Consider the following 7,871-nt stretch of genomic DNA (forward strand, 5'->3'; position numbering starts at 1 on the left):
TTAATGACTCTCCTAACAAGATTTTCTCTGGAGATTTTTCTTTGGTCAGTGAGGTTTCTAGAGAGGTCGCTGTTCTTGACAGACGGTCCCGGAAGGAGGATGTCCCCTTATGTCAGGAATATGATTGTCCCCTCACTGAGGGTCCCAAAAGGGAGGACTGTTACCTAATATCAAGAAGGTCCCGGAGAGGCGATTGTCCCCTGACCAAGGGTCCTATGAGCGACACTCCTAACGAAGGGTTTTACTAGAGATTTCTGTTACGTGAATGAAGTTTCTAGAGAGGGGGCTGTTCCTTGACAGAGGGTCCCAGGAGGATGATTGTCCCCCTACTGAGCGTCCTGGAAAGGTACTGTCTCCTGACAGCATTAAGATGACTGTCCCCTTGCAGAGGGTCCCAAAGAGGCAGCTGTTCCCTCAGAAAGGGTCCCGCAGGGGCGGACTGTCCCCTTCGCTGAGGGTCCCGCAGGGGCGGACTGTCCCCTTCGCTGAGGGTCCCGCCTGTAGTATTGGCCAGGATGCATAATGCACTGATTGCTGTCATCTCTTGCTCCAGTTGCCTTCACCGGCATCTGCTGCTCTTCCCAATTCAGCAGAAGGAGAAATTCTTAATTGCGTTTCCCTCTCCGGGTGAAGCCGATGCAGAGGTACGGTTCTCATGAAGAAACATTTTGGCTGCTTGGCTTCCTGCGGATGAGTATATGAGCGCGGCTAGAACTCGGCGGTCTCTGGCCATTGACATAGAAGGGAGTAAACACTGCAGTGGAAAGATCTCTGCTTTCCCGGCTCTGTTTGCTTTATTTACCTGAACGTTCAATACATCTCCAGCTGTCAGAATCCCCGAAGTGTTTGATGTTTGTTTAGTAGTTATGGGAAGCTTGAGGAGAGGCCAAGCCAATATCTTTTCTTTATTCACCCTGTGTGAAAAAAAAGTGTTTGCATCAGCAGAATGAACGTCGATGACAGATCTACATGCAGCCAGACAGTCATTTACCTAAACCTTCATTTCAGGTAATATACACTATAGTGCCAAAAGTATTGGGACGCCGGCCTTTACGCGCACATGAACTTTAATGGCATCCCAGTCTTAGTCCGTAGGGTTCAGTATTGGGTTGGCTCCGCCCTTTGCAGCTATAACAGCTTCAACTCTTCTGGGAAGGCGTCCACAAGGTTTAGGAGTGTGTCTATGGGAATGTTGGACCATTTGTGAGGTCAGGTACTGATGTTGGGGGAGAAGGCCGGGCTCGCAGTCTCCGCTCCAAATTATCCCAAAGGTGTTCTATCGGGTTGAGGTCAGGACTCTGTGCAGGCCGGTCACGTTCCTCCACCCCAAACTCCCCCATCCATGTCTTTATGGACTTTGCTTTGTGCACTGGTGCGCAGTCATGTTGGAACAGGAAGGGGCCATCCCCAAACTAAGGTGTGCTGATGCTTTAAGAGTTCCCTTCACTGGAACTAGGGGGCTAAGCCCAACCCCTGAAAAACAAACCCCCCCCCCCTCTATAATCACCCCTCCAACAAACTCTACACTTGGCACAATGCAGTCAGGCAAGTACCGTTCTCCTGGCAACCGCCAAACCCAGACACATCCATCGGATTGCCAGACAGAGAAGCGTGATTGGCCACTCCAGAGAACACGTCTCCACTTCTCTAGAGTCCAGTGGCGGCGTGCTTTACACCACGGCACCCCACGCTTTGCATTGCACTTGGTGATGTAAGGCTTGGATGCAGCTTCCACTTTGTTATAATACCAGTAACAGGTGACCGCGGAATATTTAGTAGCAAGGAATTTTCACGGAAATTTCACCTGAATCCAATGATTTGGAGGGGTGTCCCAATACTTTTGGCAATATAGTGTATATCGATGGATCAGAACCAGGTGAGCAGATGATAAAAACTGCAAGTAGCATTCACAATCAGAATTTGAATTGGGTGCACTGTATCAGGATCACCCACCATCAGGAAAACCAACCTTGAGAAATGCCATGCAGCCATTGCTACAGCTTGGCATCAGGGATGCGGTCGTTGGACCCCAACAAGCAGAATCTGGACTGGGAACATTGATTCGTGGAGGGGTAATAGAAGTGATCTCTACAAGCCTCATGTAACAAGTCCCCAGTCTAGCAATGTCTTCTGCAGTATATTTCTCGTTTCAACCCTATGGCAATGTCAGGGTCACAGCAGGGCGCACCCCCATACCTCCTAAGTTGACGACCATCTACTCTAAAAAAAAATTCATGTATTTTTTAGGGCTGCGGAAGTTAACGATTAATCTCTCGATTAATCGTTAATTTTTTTTTGATCGGTCAAAGTTATTTTGATCCGTACTCGCCTCTCCGCCGGCTTCCAGGTCTTCCGTCGGAGATCCGGTGACGTCACGGACATCGACGTCATCGGACTCCTCCCCCCTTCCCGAAGTGGCTGTCGGCTAACGAAGGGAAAGGGGAGGAGTCCGGTGCTTGCAGCTACAGTGGTCAGTGAGGACTGGTTACTACCTCTTAAGAATATGTAAATATTGGGCTTTACACAGCTTGACCACAGGTTCACTATGAAGCCCATTCTAAAGAGAAATATGTTGGCGTTGTAACTATCTTAAAATGCCAGTTCCCTGGCTGTCATGCTGATGTTTTATGCTGATACTTTGAGTCACTAACCCAGAACAAGTATACGGAGTTGTAGTCAAGTTTCTCTGACTCTTGGTCATGAAGGGGTTACTGTCCTCGTGTGAAGATTATGGAGGGGGAAGTGTACCCCAGCATGGGTCCAGGAGTATATGGAGTTGTCAAGTTTCTCTGAGTGAGGGTCTTGGAGGGCCCCCCCCTCGAACAAGGGTCCCGGAGTGGCTGAAAGCGAGGGCCACCCCAAGCGAGGGTCCAGGAGTGGCGACTCACCCCGAGCGAGGGTCGCGCAGTGGGTAGGCTGTCCCCTGAGGGTCCCGGTGTTCCTCAGGTTGGGGTCCCAGAGGACTTGCCCTTTGGTGTATATGAAACGGGCATATTGAAGCCATACACAGCCAGGCGATTATCATTTGCAGAGGGCGGCCAGTATAGGCGCCTCGCAAAGTTCCCTCATGACAGGTAATTTGATAAAAATCCTTCAGGTTTCTAAAGCTGATTGTCTCTGAAGATGCAATAAATCCTGGCTCTGATTGTTTCTGTAACCTGCAATTATTCCACGCTTTGCTGTGACCGGGAGGTCGAGAACTCTTCTAGTACGAAAAAGAAAAATGAAAACTGCTTGTTTTATTTTCATCGATGTCTCCGGTGAGGGGAAAAGAAACGGAATGAATTGCTCGTTCTTTCTGCAGCATTACAACCCAAATCCTTCCGGTGTTATCGCAGTTCTCGCATACGAAGCCTTTCCTACTTTTTACATTTTTTTTTTTACATTTACCTCCGTTTTGGTTTGAATTAGAGATGTCTAGATGCCACTTTTTTAAGACCAAGTACAAGTACTTTCCCGCAGGTACTTGCCGATACCAATTACCGATACTACTGGTCCTCCCCTGTTAGTAGTCATCGGGATCCCCCAGCTTTGGACACTGGGGCGGTCACTCCGGTAGTTCTGCCCGTGGGGCTGTCCATGGCTGTGCCTGCGCCGGGAAGGAGGCGGAGATAAAGAACCAGGCAAGCACTGCCATGGACAGCTACTTGCAGGTCACCAGCAAGCTGCTGAGGTCCCCACAAGCGCAGATGCTCAGCAGCTGCTGCGTTTTAAAAATGTACCGGTATCTGCCTTAAGAATCGGGGCATTTTCACAAGTACTTGTGAAAATGCCTGGTATCGGCCCCGATACCGATACTAGTATCGGTATCTGGACATCCCTAGTTTGGATGGTAGCCGGCAGGTTGTAGAACACGCTGGAGTTTCTGAATTTTCTGGGGCACTCCTAGTAAGATCTTAACATCCAGCAATCCTGCTTACACCCGGCTGCCCTGATCATTGTACTTTATTGAAGTCATGCTTCTGCGATTGGCTTAATTATGAATCAAATTGGGGAATAATACGTCAGAGCAAAACCATCGTTCTGGAAAGGGGCGGGGACTCAAACTACTGTGGAAAGATCTCACTATTGCAGCTTCTGGTGGATGTGTTGGGGGGGTGTAGAGTGAGATTAAACAATTATTAGTAATAGAAAAAAATAATATATCCAAGTCTAACAAAAAAACATGATCTGGCAAAGTATTTCTTTACATTTTGGCACTTACAGCAGGGGTGGACAAACTCCGGCCCTCCAGCTGTTTGTGGCTCTACAAATCCCGGGAAGCATTGCAAGATTCCCACAACTACAGGCATTGCAGGATGGGAATTATAGTCTCACCACAGGTGGAGTTTGCCCACCCGACTTACAGTCATGTTTGCAAGCAGCTTCTACTCTCTCCGCTCCACTTCTCTGAACTTCCTGTCCAGTACATGATCTCAAGGGACAGAGCAGTCTCCAGCAGTTGTCTATACACTAGCTAGGAGGACGGAAAGCAGAGGATTGGCTTGCTTTGCTGTGTCTGTATGTTTGGGGAGACCAACACAGCTCACTAGCACACAGAAGGGTGGCTCCATAGGACCCTGTAAGTGAATGGAGTCAACCTAAAACAGGACCAGTGCTCAGGGGACCAGCTGATTCTACAGGAAACTTTTAAGCATCGAGAAGCAGCGTCCATTGTGAGTGATTTCATCAGCATTTGAAAGTCTAAAACCTTTAATATCACTTTAATGGTCTTGTGAAGTTGTGTCTGTTAGAAATACTCGACCGAAGAGCCAGGAAACACTTTATTTTTTTTCAAATCCTGCTTATTGAAGTTCAGTTTTATTGCAGTTTTTTTCATCTTAAAATAGAAGTTTACAGCAATTCGTTCTAAAAATAAAACTAATAAACTTATGTCAGAAGTGCTCTTCGATTACTAACATCTGATGTGAAGGGCCACAGATGCAGCTATTCGCATGCACACGTTTTATTGGACTTTTTGAAGTTGCAGTTTACTGTATATATTTTATAACGGCCTTTCCCAACCAAGGTGCCATGGCAGGGCTTAAAAGGGGGGGTTGCTGCTGATGTGGCGATAGAGGGGGGCTGCTGCTGCTGTGAAAGAGGGGGCTGCTGCTGCTGTGTAAGAGGGGGCTGCTGCTGCTGCTGTGTAAGAGGGGGCTGCTGCTGCTGCTGTGTAAGAGGGGGCTGCTGCTGCTGCTGTGTAAGAGGGGGCTGCTGCTGCTGCTGTGTAAGAGGGGGCTGCTGCTGCTGCTGTGTAAGAGGGGGCTGCTGCTGCTGCTGTGTAAGAGGGGGCTGCTGCTGCTGCTGTGTAAGAGGGGGCTGCTGCTGCTGCTGTGTAAGAGGGGGCTGCTGCTGCTGCTGTGTAAGAGGGGGCTGCTGCTGCTGCTGTGTAAGAGGGGGCTGCTGCTGCTGCTGTGTAAGAGGGGGCTGCTGCTGCTGCTGTGTAAGAGGGGGCTGCTGCTGCTGCTGTGTAAGAGGGGGCTGCTGCTGCTGCTGTGTAAGAGGGGGCTGCTGCTGCTGCTGTGTAAGAGGGGGCTGCTGCTGCTGCTGTGTAAGAGGGGGCTGCTGCTGCTGCTGTGTAAGAGGGGGCTGCTGCTGCTGCTGTGTAAGAGGGGGCTGCTGCTGCTGCTGTGTAAGAGGGGGCTGCTGCTGCTGCTGTGTAAGAGGGGGCTGCTGCTGCTGCTGTGTAAGAGGGGGCTGCTGCTGCTGCTGTGTAAGAGGGGGCTGCTGCTGCTGTGAAAGAGGGGGCTGCTGCTGTTGTGGGCTGCTGCTGCTGTGAAAGAGGGGGCTGCTGCTGCTGTGAAAGAGGGGACTGCTGCTGTTGTGGGCTGCTGCTGTGCAAGAGGGGGCGGCTGCTGGTGTGGCCAAACAGGAATATAGCCAGCAATGAAAGCCTAACGCGCTTGTAACCCTCCCTGGCTCTATCCAAAGAAAGAAAAGTTTTGGCTCGGCTTCCGCTATAAATAAATTTTTCGGACTTTGATGGCTTGCTCCAACTTTGATTATTACAGCGCGGTTTTGGAGTCCCATTCGCTCACCTAATTTCCCTGCATCCCATGCTGTTATTGTGCACTGTAGTCCCAGATGGCGCTTGTTGAGGGATCCAGTGTCATTCTTGTTTGTGTAGCAGATGGGACGAGCTGAATTTACATTTCAGTGATGAAATGCAAAAGAGAGCTAAACCGGGCCTGTAAGATAATGCCTTCCCTTCCAGGACTGTTCTGCGGCCCCCTCGTGTGTGTGTTTAGGAAAAGAATTAACTGAAAGCGGCGCTGGTTGCAGGCTTCTGATTGTCTCTCATGCAGTCTTCTGCTATCAGGAACGAGCTTTTGTTGGATGGGAGATTTTTTGCTTCGCTGCATAGCGTTATATTTTATTTATGTAATGTCTGACAGCTCATTCTAGAGAAATAAGAGGAAACGTCGGTCCTGGTAACAGCAAAAATCCATCTCTTTGGCTGGATCCAGGCTTGCATATGTTGCGTCTCATACTCTTCAAGATTTATTGTTCTTCAAGCTTTTATGTTTCATTTTTAGCCCCGGAGGGCAACGTGAGGGTCAGGGCCCTGGATGTTGGATAAAGTAATCATTTTATGGTGTTTTATTAACAGATGCATGCAAGTTAACGGCCCTAAAAGAATGGCAAACCAATTGATTGGGGTCCTAAAAAAACCAAACCAACATTCCGGGGGTCCCAATTCATCATTGCGTCTTTATTAATTGTTTAGATAATCATGGCAATCGCATGCAAATACAATGTTTCAGAACCTTCTTCATCAACAAAATGTACACTATATTGCCAAAAGTATTGGGACGCCGGCCTTTACACGAACATGAACTCTAATGGCATCCCAGTCTTAGTCCGTAGGGTTCAGTATTGGGTTGGCTCCGCCCTTTGTTGCTATAACAGCTTCAACTCTTCTACAAGTTGCTTCCACTTTGTTATAATGCCAGTAACAGGTGACCGCGGAATATTTAGTAGCCAGGAAATGTCACGGATGGACTTATTGCACAGGTGACAACCTATCACGCTACCACGCTTGTAGTCACTGAGCTCCTGAGAGCGACCCAAATGTTTGTGGAAGCGTCTGCATGCCGAGGTGCGTGATTTTATACACCTGTGACCATGGAGGTGATTGGAACACCTGAATCCAATGATTTGGAGGGGTGTACCAATACCTTTAGCAATATAGTGTATGTTGAAGGGACCGCAGAAGGTTCCGATAAATTGTATTTGCATGTGATTGCCATGATTATCTAAACAATGAATAAAGACGTAATGATATATTGCACCGCCGGTGTGCTGGTGACCTTTTCATATCCTGATCTACGCAGTCAGTAACTTTGTCTAGTTTGAGATGATGCCATCAGTCTATTGCATGCAAGATAAAGCATTTCCTCAGTCTCCCCTCCCCCAGTGATCAGTCTGCTGCAGGCAGGAGGAAGCATTTCCTCAGTCTCCCCTCCCCTGTTATCAGATTGCAACATTATAACCTTGCTGCAGGTCACGAGGTGAGAGGCTGCTGCAGGGGCTGGCTCGGTGGCAGACATTTGTGAACACAGACATGGGGATTTACATGATTGTGTCATCTCTGAGCCGGAATCCCGGTCCAGGACGTAGATGGTAGAGGGTGAGCCAGAGACCAAGGGGGAAACTAACATTTTTCAAAACGAGGTCAGCCATGGACAGGTTTATGCTAGTCAAAGCCTCAGCTCCCCGAATACTCTGTTCACTCCATTCAGAAACTCTCCTGAAAGTCCCATCCTACTTGAATCAATATGTGTTATTAATAGCAGTGTAAGAGTAGGTAGTGCAGGCTGTATATCTAATGGATCCTGCAGATGAAGCCGGCACACTGAATCCTGTCCAACATTTTTTGGGGGAAGGGG

At 48.7% G+C, this 7,871-nt stretch overlaps 1 protein-coding gene across 1 annotated transcript in view; it reads left to right on the forward strand.

Annotated features, from left to right (window-relative positions):
• Positions 1–7,871, forward strand: part of RAVER2 (ribonucleoprotein, PTB binding 2) — a 35,908-nt gene that overhangs the window by 341 nt on the left and 27,696 nt on the right. The gene's annotated exons all lie outside the window — the stretch shown is intronic.

This window comes from Nanorana parkeri, unplaced genomic scaffold, assembly GCF_000935625.1.
Source record: "Nanorana parkeri isolate BGI_ZX_2015 unplaced genomic scaffold, ASM93562v1 scaffold131, whole genome shotgun sequence".
Classification (NCBI taxonomy): domain Eukaryota; kingdom Metazoa; phylum Chordata; class Amphibia; order Anura; family Dicroglossidae; genus Nanorana; species Nanorana parkeri.